At 42.1% G+C, this 13,664-nt stretch overlaps 1 long non-coding RNA gene across 4 annotated transcripts in view; it reads left to right on the forward strand.

The window, feature by feature from the left end:
* Positions 1–13,283, forward strand: part of LOC106557702 — a 130,446-nt gene extending 117,163 nt beyond the window's left edge. For 3 of the 4 annotated variants that reach the window (XR_005377591.1, XR_005377595.1, XR_005377597.1), the window contains one exon: positions 12,493–13,283. This is a non-coding gene — a long non-coding RNA (uncharacterized LOC106557702). The remainder of the gene's footprint in view (positions 1–12,492) is intronic. The other variant, XR_005377594.1, reaches the window with a different exon arrangement.
* The last annotated feature ends 381 nt before the right edge of the window (positions 13,284–13,664 follow it).

Below are 13,664 nucleotides of genomic sequence, written 5' to 3' on the forward strand. Positions count from 1 at the left end.
GTGCAGAGCACTTCTGGAAAATGAAAGAAAGTGGTTTGGTTTCAGTATATTTCCTTGGTTATAGGAGACAGATGGATAAAACAGATGAGATGAATCAGATTATATTAAGCAATATAATTATGTTTCCCTTTTAATAGAAATTTCCTTTTCAGAGGCTAAAAACCCAATGAACCTCTTGTATGCCAGTTTCCCATGGATGAAAGGAAGGACGTTTTCCCTGTGAGACTCTCTACTGCTGTCTGGATCCCTATGTCCAGCCCCTGTTGCTATTCTCTCCAGATGACATAGTCGGCTACATCAGTCCTGTAGATCCTGCCTCGATCTCATTGTTCTTAGCTCCTTAGTTCCCACCACATTAAGTTACGCATCCTTACGTGGCTACCAAGGACAGGCCATCCTTTTCACATTATACCCATCCTTTACTCTCATCCTACTGGTCATCGCACTGTCCAATAAAGAATCCTTGACATTGACCCCTCTGAGTGTTTACCCATGCTATTCCCCTTGTTTGGATACCCTTTCTTCTTTCTGGCATAGAAACTGAACCCAAGCTACATTTTCTTCAGAGTCTTTCTTGACTACTTAATCTTATTGACTTTGAACTCACTTTTGAGTTTCTTTTCCTCTTTGTTATCTTATTTTAGGAAACTTGATTGTGATTTGACAATTAGATGGCTAGGTTTTTGAGGGCAGAGGTTTGAATGTAGCATCTCAAGACCCCAGAATAGTGACCCCATGCACACATGAGAAACACAATTAGCATTTGCCTGGTTAACTCCTATACATCCTTGGATCCTAGGTTGAAGTTCACTTGCTAAAGGCAGCTTCTCCCAATAGATCCACATCTCCTACTATAGCTCCCCAGGGAACCATGTATCTCTTCTGCATAGCGTTCTTCAAAGATAGGAATTTTTATTTATTTGCTTTATTTCATTACTCTGTTCCCTCCATGAAGGCTTTATCTGGTACAGAGTGAGTACCCTGTAAATATTTATCTAAATGAATTAATAAATGTTGGTTGGATGGCTGAACTGGAATATGACGCGGACTTCTTGGGGAACGAGGAGAACAGAGTTAAATATATTACTCTCCCATGAGCTGGTATCCTTGAGCACAGTCCTAAAAAGAATCTAACAGCAGAGGCTCAGATGGACCAAATCAGCAAAATCATTTTCATTATTGGAAATGACTAACATAATATTTTCTCAAGAATTCTATGATCAAGTTATAAAAGTAATACATGTTTATTGTGGAAAATATGTAAAGTTTAAAAAATTATAAGGAAGCAGAGGAAAATAACTGTAAATCTACTCCTCAAAGACTTTTAAAAAATAATATTTTCTTCCAACACTGAATAAGCACTTTTTTTTTATACACACTGGAAACCCTACTGAATATACAATGTTGGATCTTGCTTTCTTTTAATTACTTAACATTAAATGATAAGTGTTTTTTCTTTGTTATTGAAAGCTCTTTGGGTTGGATTTTAATAGGTCATAGAGTTTCAATTTTAAATAGCTCCAGAATATTCTACTGTATGAATGTACTCTGTCATTCCCCAATATAGGACATGAGGGTTAATAAATGTGAGTTTTGACCCTTATGATTTTTAATACATTCTAAAGATAAATGGGAGATGTGTGGCAGACTTCCCCAGGTATTTCAATGCAATACCTACCTTTATTACTGGCATATCACCTTGGCTATCCAGATCTCGGCCCCAAGTGAGTGCTCCTCATTCCTGGGGTCTTCATCCCCAGTCCCTATTCCTCCATCTTCTACTTCTTTCTTTGTAGCAGACACTATTGGTGCCCTGCCCATATACTGTCAAGATTTCTGTACATGACAATGGCTTCTTACTGCAAGCACCCCAGATTCTCTGCTTAAGGATTTTCTTGGCTACAGGAGCATGCTCAGTCATGAGTGAGGCAGGCTGGGAGTGCCAAAGTACTAATGCCCCCAAATAGCCCTTAACCAATAATAAATGGGAATTAGTGGGTAATATCCCAGCTCCTCCTTACCCGTGAGGAACAAGTTGGAGGTGTGTTCTACACAGACCTCCCCACCAGGGCTGAGTTACAGTGGCCCATGGGCATAATTCATTCATCAACACACCTGTATTAGCTTCTTTTCCTTCATTGCCTCATTTCCATATTCTCCTACTGTGTTTCCTAGAATCACCTCACAAACCATTTGGATTCAAATCTTTGTTTCAAGGTCCACTTCTGGGGGACCCAGTTTAAGACACCCCACTTCTTAATAATGAGTTCTAGCACTTTCCAGCTTAGAGAGTGCCTCTTCTTTTCAACTAAAGTGGAAGCTAAAAGTCTAAATGATCTAACACATATTTTAAGGAACAGGGTAAAAATGCAAAACCATGCCAGATGGCTGACTCTTTATCATCAGAACGTCTGATAGGAAAGCTCCCAAGAGGGAATAAATTATACAGAGGCTCTGGTCTCTTTGGAGGTGACTTTGGATTGTTCTTTCTTTCTCATTTCTCTCTACATCTGCTTCCTCTGCAGTAGAAGTCATCCTAAGATGAACTATTTTTGCTGCCAATCCCTAATTAGGTTTCCAGATGCAGCCATAAACCTGGATGTGATGCTCTAGGTATGCTATACAGCAAAGTTTATATTTATTTTACTTAATTCATGGTTACTACTAGTTACTAAAGGTCTAATATGTTCTGAGAAACTCTACTAGGTTCTGTAAGAGATTCTGGAGGGACCATTAAGACACTATCCTTGTAAAGATAAGACATAAACACTGGACTCCTGCAGGGCTGAGTGTGATGTGTCAATTGAGGGGCAACACATAGACCAAAACAACTCTAGGGATTCAGAGAAAGTAGTGCTTTATTCTGGCTGGATTTTGAGAAAGCTGCTTGGATCAGGCTAAGAATGGTGGGTGGGTTGGATTTTATTAAGCCAAATAGATCAAGACAGAGATAGAACTGATCCAAGGTAAAATAACTGCTTCCCTCCACCTCCCCACCTTGTTTTCTTCTATCTCAGTTCCTCCAGTACAGGCTGAGGAACCTAAGCACCTTTCTGATATAAAGACTGAGCCAGAGCCTAGTCAAACTGTCATGTAGTCATAGGCATTTCCATTAGGAATGCATTTCATTTGAAATATGAGCATGTCATCTCACAGGGGTTTATTTTTTTTTTTAAAGGTTTTATTTATTTATTCATGAGAGACAAAGAGAGGCAGAGACACAGGCAGAGGGAGAAGAAGCAGGCTCCATGCAGGGACTGGACTCGATCCCGGGTCTCCAGGATCACGCCCTGGGCTGAAGGCGGCACTGAGCCACCGGGGCTGCCCTGCTTTTGGTTTTTGGGTCCAGCCTCATTTTTATTGTTGTTTGGCCAAGGAATGCAAGGTTGGTAATAAAGATGTGCTGCCGCATCAGGTGCAGGCTTGCAACTCTGGCACACTACCACTTTGTCTGTATTCCACTGGCCAAAGAAGCCTCATGGGGCTAAAGCAAGACTTTTTGTGAAGGAACTGTAGAGTACTTGGGCAAGGACATGGGGGTGGGTAGGGATAAGGATGGGGACGGTTCCCGTACCCCCTCTGGGTAAACTGTTTTTTGTGTGTGGCAAGTGGTGGTGGAGTTAGGGTGTGAATGTGTGTCCTTGCTGGTAGCAAATGTGCCTGTGATGGGCAAGGACCTACTGAAGGTAAATCCAATTGGTAAAGTGACCCTAGGTGTGTAAATTTAGATCAGGAGTGAGGAAGAATGATCCAGCACTTGTCATCTGTGAGACTCTATTGGTAGCACTTCGCTTACATTAACTTCTTTAATCTTTATTATAAATGTATGAGGTAAGTCCTATTCTTTTTTTTATTTTTTATAATAAATTTATTTTTTATTGGTGTTCAATTTGCCAACATACAGAATAACACCCAGTGCTCATCCCATCAAGTGCCCCCCTCAGTGCCCGTCACCCATTCACCCTACCCCCCGCCCTCCTCCCTTTCCACCACCCCTAGTTCGTTTCCCAGAGTTAGGAGTCTTCATGTTCTGTCTCCCTTTCTGATATTTCCTACCCATTTCTTCTCCCTTCCCTTCTATTCCCTTTCACTATTATTTATATTCCCCAAATGAATGAGACCATATAATGTTTGTCCTTCTCCGACTGACTTACTTCACTCAGCATAATACCCTCCAGTTCCATCCACGTCGAAGCAAATGGTGGGTATTTGTCGTTTCTAATGGCTGAGGAATATTCCATTGTATACATAGACCACATCTTTTTCCATTCATCTTTCGATGGACACCGAGGCTCCTTCCACAGTTTGGCTATTGTGGACATCGCTGCTAGAAACATCGGGGTGCAGGTGTCCCACGTTTCACTGCATCTGTATCTTTGGGGTAAATCCCCAACAGTGCAATTGCTGGGTCGTAGGGCAGGTCTATTTTTAACTCTTTGAGGAACCTCCACACAGTTTTCCAGAATGGCTGCACCAGTTCACATTCCCACCAACACTGCAAGAGGGTTCCCCCTTCTCCACATCCTCTCCAACATTTGTGGTTTCCTGCCTTGTTAATTTTCCCCATTCTCACTGGTGTGAGGTGGTATCTCACTGAGGTTTTGATTCGTATTTCCCTGATGGCCAGTGATGCGGAGCATTTTCTCATATGCATGTTGGCCATGTCTATGTCTTCCTCTGTGAGATTTCTGTTCATGTCATTTGCCCATTTCATGATTGGATTGTTTGTTTCTTTGGTGTTGAGTTTAATAAGTTCTTTATAGATCTTGGAAACTAGCCCTTTATCTGATATGTCATTTGCAAATATCTTCTCCCATTCTGTAGGTTGTCTTTCAGTTTTGTTGATTGTATCCTTTGCTGTGAAAAAGCTTCTTATCTGGATGAAGTCCCACTAGTTCATTTTTGCTTTTGTTTCTTTTGCCTTCGTGGATGTATCTTGCATGAAGTTACTGTGGCTGAGTTCAAAAAGGGTGTTGCCTGTGTTCTCCTCTAGGATTTTGATGGAATCTTGTCTCACATTTAGATCTTTCATCCATTTTGAGTTTATCTTTGTGTATGGTGCAAGAGAGTGGTCTAGTTTCATTCTTCTGCATGTGGATGTCCAATTTTCCCAGCACCATTTATTGAAGAGACTGTCTTTCTTCCAATGCATAGTCTTTCCTCTTTTATCGAATATTAGTTGACCGTAAAGTTCAGGGTCCACTTCTGGGTTCTCTATTCTGTTCCATTGATCTATGTGTCCTTGTTTTTGTGCCAGTACCACACTGTCTTGATGACCACAGCTTTGTAGTACAACCTGAAATCTGGCATTGTGATGCCCCCAGATATGGTTTTCTTTTTTAAAATTCCCCTGGCTATTCGGGGTCTTTTCTGATTCCACACAAATCTTAAAATAATTTGTTCTAACTCTCTGAAGAAAGTCCATGGTATTTTGATAGGGATTGCATTAAACGTGTATATTGCCCTGGGTAACATTGACATTTTCACAATATTAATTCTGCCAATCCATGAGCATGGAATATTTTTCCATCTCTTTGTGTCTTCCTCAATTTCTTTCAGAAGTGTTCTGTAGTTTTTAGGGTATAGATCCTTTACCTCTTTGGTTAGGTTTATTCCTAGGTATCTTATGCTTTTGGGTGCAATTGTAAATGGGATTGACTCCTTAATTTCTCTTTCTTCAGTCTCATTGTTAGTGTATAGAAATGCCACTGACTTCTGGGCATTGATTTTGTATCCTGCCACGCTACCGAATTGCTGTATGAGTTCTAGCAATCTTGGGGTGGAGACTTTTGGGTTTTCTATGTAGATTATCATGTCATCGACGAAGAGGGAGAGTTTGACTTCTTCTTTGCCAATTTGAATGCCTTTAATGTCTTTTTGTTGCTGAGGCTAGGACTTCCAGTACTATGTTGAATAGCAGTGGTGAGAGTGGACATCCCTATCTTGTTCCTGATCTTAGGGGAAAGGCTCCCAGTGCTTCCCCATTGAGAATGATATTTGCTGTGAGCTTTTCGTAGATGGCTTTTAAGATATTGAGGAATATTCCTCTATCCCAACACTCCGAAGAGTCTTGATCAGGAATGGATGCTGTATTTTGTCAAATGCTTTCTCTGCATCTATTGAGAGGATCATATGGTTCTTGTTTTTTCTCTTGCTGATATGATCAATCACATTGATTGTTTTACAAGTGTTGAACCAGCCTTGTGTCCTGGGAATAAATCCTACTTGGTCATGGTGAATAATTTTCTTAATGTATTGTTGGATCCTATTGGCTAGTATCTTGTTGAGAATTTTTGCATCCATGTTCCTCAGGGATATTGGTCTGATATCCCCTTTTTGGTGGGGTCTTTGTCTGGTTTTGGAATTAAGATGATGCTGGCCTCATAAAACGAATTTGGAAGTACTCCATCTCTTTCTATCTTTCCAAACAGCTTTAGTAGAATAGGTATGGTTTCTTCTTTAAATGTTTGATAGAATTCCCCTGGGAAGCCATCTGGCCCTGGACTTTTGTGTCTTGGGAGGTTTTTGATGACTGCTTCAATTTCCTCCCTTGTTATTGGCCTGTTCAGGTTTTCTATTTCTTCCTGTTCCAGTTTTGGTAGTTGTGGCTTTCCAGGAATGCGTCCATTTCTTCTAGATTGCCAAATTTATTGGCGTATAGCTGTTCATAATATGTTTTTAAAATCGTTTGTATTTCCTTGGTGTTGGTAGTGATCTCTCCTTTCTCATTCATGATTTTATTAATTTGAGTCTTCTCTCTCTTCTTTTTAATAAGGCTGGCTAATGGTTTATCTATATTATTAATTCTTTCAAAGAATCAACTCCTGGTTTTGTTGATCTGTTCCACAGTTCTTCTGGTCTCGATTTCGTTGAGTTCTGCTTGAATCTTTATTAACTCTCTTCTTCTGCTGGGTGTAGGATCTATTTGCTGTTTTTTCTCTAGCTCCTTTTGGTGTAAGGTTAGCTTTTGTATTCGAGTTCTTTCCAGTTTTTGAATGGATGCTTGTATTGCAATGTATTTCGCCCTCAGGACTGCTTTTGCTGCATCCCAAAGATTTTGAACGGTTGTATCTTCATTCTCATTAGTTTCCATGAATCTTTTTAATTCTTCCTTAATTTCCTGGTTGACCCTTTCATCTTTTAGCAGGATGGTCCTTAACCTCCATGTGTTTGAGGTCCTTCCAAACTTCTTGTTGTGATTTAGTTCTAATTTCAAGGCGTTATGGTCTGAGAATATGCAGGGGACGATCCCAATCTTTTGGTATCGGTTCAGACCCGATTTGTGACCCAGTATGTGGTCTGGAGAAAGTTCCATGTGCACTTGAGAAGAATGTGTATTCAGTTGAGTTTGGATGTAAAGTTCTGTAGATATCTATGAAATCCATCTGGTCCAGTGTATCATTTAAAGCTCTCGTTCCTTTGGAGATGTTGAGAATACCTATCGAGTGTACGATTGAGTGTAGAAAGTGCTAGATTGAAGTCACCAAGTATAAGTGTATTATTATCTAAGTATATCTTAACTTTGGTTATTAATTGATTGATATATTTGGAAGCTCCCACATTTGGGGCATATATATTGAGGATTGTTAAGTCCTCTTGTTGGATAGATCCTTTAAGTATGAGATAGTGTCCCTCTTCATCTCTCACTACAGTCTTCGGGGTAAATTTTAGTTTATCTGATACAAGGATGGCTACCCCTGCTTTCTTTTGAGGACCATTCGAATGGTAAATGGTTCTCCAACCTTTTATTTTCAGGCTGTAGGTGTCCTTCTGTCTAAAATGAGTCTCTTGTAGACAGCAAATAGATGGGTCCTGCTTTTTTATCCAGTCTGAAACCCTGCGCCTTTTGATGGGGTCATTAAGCCCGTTCACGTTCAGAGTTACTATTGAGAGATATGAGTTTAGTGTCATCATGATATCTATTCGGTCCTTGTTTTTGCGGATTGTTCCACTGAACTTCTTCTTAAAGGGGAATTTTAAGAGTCCCCCTTAAAATTTCTTGCAGAGCTGGTTTGGAGGTCACATATTCTTTCAGTTCCTGCCTGTCTGGAAGCTCTTTATCTCTCCTTCCATTCTGAATGAGAGCCTTGCTGGATAAAGTATTCTTGGTTGCACGTTTTTCTCATTTAGGAACCTGAATATATCCTGCCAGCCCTTTCTGGCCTGCCAGGTCTCTGTGGAGAGGTCTGCTGTTACCCTAATACTCCTCCCCATAAAAGTCAGGGATTTCTTGTCTCTTGCTGCTTTAAGGATCTTCTCTTTATCTTTGGAATTTGCAAGCTTCACTATTAAATGTCGAGGTGTTGAACGGTTTTTATTGATTTAAGGGGGGGGAATCTCTCTATTTCCTGGATCTGGATGCCTGTTTCCCTTCCCAGATTAGGAAAGTTTTCAGCTATGATTTGTTCAAATACATATTCTGGACCTCTGTCCCTTTCGGCGCCCTCGGGAACCCCAATTAAACGTAGGATTTTCTTCCTCAGGCTGTCGTTTATTTCCCTTAATCTATCCTCATGGTCTTTTAATTGTTTGTCTCTTTTTTCCTCAGTTTCCCTCTTTGCCATCAACTTGTCTTCTATGTCACTCACTCGTTCTTCCACCTCGTTAACCCTCGTCGTTAGGACTTCTAGTTTGGATTGCATCTCATTCAGTTGATTTTTAATTTCTGCCTGATTAGATCTAAATTCTGCAGTCATGAAGTCTCTTGAGTCCTTTATGCTTTTTTCTAGAGCCACATGTAGCTTTATAATAGTGCTTCTGAATTGGCTTTCTGACATTGAATTGTAATCCAGATTTTGTAACTCTGTGGGAGAGACGACTGTTTCTGATTCTTTCCTTTGAGGTGAGGTTTTCCTTCTAGTCATTTTGCTCAGTGCAGAGTGGCCAAAAACAAGTTGTATTGGGGAAAAGGAGAAGAAGAGAGGAGAGAAAGAAGGAAAGAAAAGAGAAAAAGAAAAAAGGAAGAAAAAAAGAGAAAGAGAAAGAAAAAGAAAGAAAGGGGAAAAAAAGGGTGGGAGGGGAAGCAAACAGAAATCAAAAAGCAAAAACAAAAAACACACACACGGGGGAGTATCTTCTGATTCTGTGTACTTTTAAGTCCCTTGACTTCCCCTGGAACTTGTCCGTCTCGCTGGTCTTCTGGGGGAGGGGCCTGTTGTGCTGATTCTCAGGTGTTAGCACTTGGGGGAGCTGCTGTGCCCCTGCCTGGTGCAGGGCTCAGTGGGGGTTGTTTACCCCGTGAGGCCCCAGGAGGAACAGCCCCAGTGGCGGGGCCAACCCTGGAGCCCTGGAGTCAGCCCCCGCAGTAACTCCAGAGCTCTCCGTCTGCAGGGCCTGGATGCTCCAGGGCGGGGCCGCTGATCTGCTCAGCTGGGGCAGGAGCGTCCTCGCTGTCCTGGGCCCTCCGGCCTCTGCCTGTCCCGGGGGAGGCCGGATCCTGGGCTGTGTCCCGGCGCCCTGTGCTCCGGGGCCTGCGCTGTTGGATTCGCGCCCCCGGGCCGCGCAACCCCCTCCGCGGAGCCGCCGCCCGAGCCCCCCGAGCTGCTCCCGCCCCGCAACCCCCTCCGCGGAGCCGCCCCCGAGCCCCCCCGAGCTGCTCCCCCCCACAGCCCCCTCCGCGGAGCCGCCCCCGAGCCCCCCGAGCTGCTCCGGGTCCCCCCGTGTGCGCTGCAGCCCTTAGGGAGCTCGGCGCACTCTCCCGGGGCGCAGGTGTCTGTTAGCGTCCCCGGAGCCCGAGGGCATCCCCGCCCCCCTGGGTCCTGCTCCACCTCCCTGGAGCCCCTTTCCGCCCGGGAAGGTCGGTGCAGCTCCTGCTCCTCCGGGTCGGGGCTCTCCTGTCCTGGGGGTACCTGCCCCGGCCTCAGCCCGGCTCCTCGCGGGGCCCCTCCCCCTTGGAGGCCTTTTGTTTCTTTATTTCTTTTTCCCCGTCTTTCTACCATGATAGAAGCGCGAACTCTTCTCACTGTAGCATTCCAGCTGGTGTCTCTTTAAATCTCAGGCCGAATTCGTAGATTTTTCAGGATGATTTGAAGGTTTTCTAGGTAATTTGGTGGGGACAGGTGACTTGGGGACCCTACTCTTCTGCCATCTTGCCCCTCCTCCCCGGTAAGTCCTATTCTTGATCCTCTTTCACAGAGGGAAACCCGAAAGCAGAGTGAGTTGAAACAACTTCTTCAAGGTTGAGTAGCTTGGAAAAGGTACAGATTTCCACATGACTAATGGCAAAAGGAGAAGAGGCACTTGGCAGATGATGCCATCTTCTTCATGAAGCCACATGAATTCTAACCGTAATCCATTTTGGAGAAGCAAAGAGCCTCATTGCTAAGATTTTTGATTTGACATAAAAGGGATTTTTTCCTGCCTGACGGCCCTTCTCTTCCCTAGCTACAGCAACTGGATTTTTCCCTTGGGAGAATCACTGTCCCTCATCTAAATGTGATTTGAAAAGCGGGTCTGACCCTTTATCTCCAAGGCTGGACAATCAATCAGGCCTGGGGACTAGGTGAGAAATCAGCATCCACCATCCAGACTTTTGTTCAGGCTTTTAGGCCTGCTCTTTCTGGTAGGGATGTTAAAGCTGGGATAGCTGGTGGCCATCTTGCCATGGTTGGAGAAACTCTGAGATTTAAAGTAACCCAGGGGGCACTGATGCTGGGGGACTGAAAGAAATAAATTCCTAATGATGTTATTTGAGTGCCTGGATTTTTGTTGTTGTTGTTGTGTTGTTTTTAAATGTTTATTTATTTGACAGCACATGGCCAGAGAGCACAAGCAGAGGGAACCTCAGAGGGAGAGGGAGAAGCACACTCCCTGCTGAGCAGGGTGCCTGGGGCTCAGCTTCAGATCGCTGGGATCATGACCTGATCCAAAGGAAGACCCTTAACTGACTGAGCCACCCAAGCACCTCCTGAGGCCCTGGATTTAGCCATACTTGAGCTTCTCATTACAGAGCCTGCAGACTTCTTAGTTACTTGAGCCAATAAAGAACGTTCACTGTCAAAGCCAGTTTGAATCAAATTTCTGTCATTTATAGCAAACCGCCCTGTCTAAAAGTGTACAGATCACTTTTCTGGACCATTCTGCTGCCCTGGGAGCCTCCGTCCTTTCTGCAACAGATCTTGGAAAGTTAGGCTGATTTCCTTTCTCTGAAGCTTCCACCAACATCCACCTATTCTTACATGGAGCTTTGTTCCTTGAACCTTCAATTCCTTATTGACACCAATACCAAGAACAGTTCCTTTTCATTTAAAGGCTGTAGGCTCATCATTTTAAAGAGAAAACAGGTCACATAGAAAATCAGCATACAAAAGTTTGAAAGTGGAAAAATCTCACATGTTCCAACAGCTGTGGCAGTGTTTTGCTGTTCAGTGTGGTAGCCGTGAACCATCGCTGTCTACTGAGCACAGCAAATGTAGCCATTGTGAGTTTGAAGCTGAATTATTTATTTATTTAATTTCAGTAAAAAATTAAAGTGCATATCTGATTTAGTTATTGGAAAATATTTTTATGCATGCTTGGAACAACTCGAGTATATGAATTTTTCTTACCTACTGTACTTTGTAAATCTAAATACTGATCCAGTATTTCTGATAAAAATGTAGTATCTGAATTGACATATGGTATAAGCATAAAATACACATAAGATTTCAAAGATTAGATTTGAAAAGAAGCAAAAATGTTTAATTTTTATATTGACCACATGTTGAAATATTTTTGATATAGTGAGTTAAAAGTGTTTTAAAGATTTGAGAGAGTGGAGGGGAGGGGCACAGGAAGAGGGAGAGCGAGTGGGGAGTCAAGGGAGGGGCACAGGGAGAAGCAGACCATCTTAAGTCCACTCCACACTGAGCGCGCAGCCAGATGCAGGGCTCAATCTCATGACCCTGAGATCATGACCTGAGCCAAAACCAAGAGTTGGAGGCTCAATTAATTGAGCTACCCAGGCCCCACTAAAAGTATTTTAAAAATTTACATGTTTCCTTTTACTTTCTCAAACATGGCTCACATTATATTTCTTTGGACAGTGCTGGTTTACAGTTTCTGTGTAACCAAATCAGTGATTTGAAGACCCTACTTGAAGACCCTATGTAAGGCAGAGTTCACCAAACCTATAGTCATGGTGTTTTGTTCTGACAGTGTTCAGGATTTGCACCTGTACTCTGGAAAAAGCATTAAAGAAATGTGTCAGCAACCCCTCTTATGTTAGTCTTCTTATAAAAGTCTAGAACCATCTAAGTAGTTTTTATTTTTCATGTCATTATTTGATCAATGAACAAACCTTCTGCTTGTTCTTTATTTGATACTCTTATAGTTAAGGGTATAAAACATAAGTTCCTAAAAAATAAAAAATGGGGTAATATTTAATGCAAAATATTAGATGTTCTAGATTATATCCAGAAATCTTCCCTTATTATATTTCTTTGGTTGCTGTTTTGTTAATTTTTTAGATTATTTTTAATGTTAATTTTTAATTTTAATTTTAATATTATACAGGTCCGATATTTTAATGAAATCAACTGGCAACCCTGGGAAAACTCTGCTTTGTTTCATTTTTTCCACTTTCCAGACATCATCACTCTAGAGTGCTTCTTTCCACTCAAGCTGGAAGATACAATTGCAGCAAAATGGTGAATATGGGCTCAAGCTGCAAGGGACCTGCCAACTGGGAGGCTCCTGGCCCAGTAGGTCCCCTCCTGCATGGTAGAGACTCCCTTCAGATTTTCCTTTTAAGCATTCAAAGATCCCTTGGCACAAACAATAAAACAAACATATGCTCTTCACCCTGGAAAGCTGAAAAGCAAAAGATTGTTTGTTTTTTAAAGGACTTCATTGTAAATCCAGAATATACCCCTCAAACCATGTGCCAGCCATTTGCCTGATCCATTCTCCACACTTATGCTCTCCTCTGCATTGCAGAAGGCTCCTCCTGCAAGCTACATTTCTCAGACTTTCCAGCCAACTGGCTTCTGGGTCAGTTCAACCCATCGAAGGTATGGGTAGGAGATAGGAGGGGACAGTACACTGAAGACAGGGAGAAGACAAGAAGCTTATCTTCCCCCCTCTTTCTTTCTGAAGATGTGTCATCTTTGGTAGTGGCTTTTGTGTCTTTAGTTTTCCAGCTCTTGTCAAACAACCCTTTATTCTATGACCTTATATGTAAAAATTTTAAAAAGGCACCTAAAATAATGCTGTAAATTGATTATGGACTTACAGTTAATATTTTAAAATGGATATGTATACATGTTGAATTATGATTATGGTTGATGGACTGGATCAGAGAAGGCCACTGGGGGTTCAGATTAAAGGGGACCTGATGTACAACTGTAATGAATATTTTATTCTTTTACAAAAAGAAGAGAGGCCATAACATGAAGGAGAAAAGAAAAACCACACTTCTTGACATTTTGGGGGAGAAGAAATGAGCTTTAGCATAATATATTTTTTCTTAAGGTTTTTTTCAGGAATTGTATAAATATCATTAGTTTTCTGTTGCTACTGCAACAAATCACTGGATTTGGTGGCTTAAAACAATACCAACTTATTATCTTACAGTTCTGGAGGTCAGAAGTCTGACCCAGGTCTTATGGAGCTAAAATTAAGATGTCAGCAGTGTAGCCATCCTTTCTGGAGGTTCTAGAAGAGAATCTGTTTTCTTCTGTCTCTAC

This window comes from Canis lupus, chromosome 24 (assembly GCF_011100685.1).
Source record: "Canis lupus familiaris isolate Mischka breed German Shepherd chromosome 24, alternate assembly UU_Cfam_GSD_1.0, whole genome shotgun sequence".
NCBI classification, from domain to species: Eukaryota; Metazoa; Chordata; class Mammalia; order Carnivora; family Canidae; genus Canis; species Canis lupus.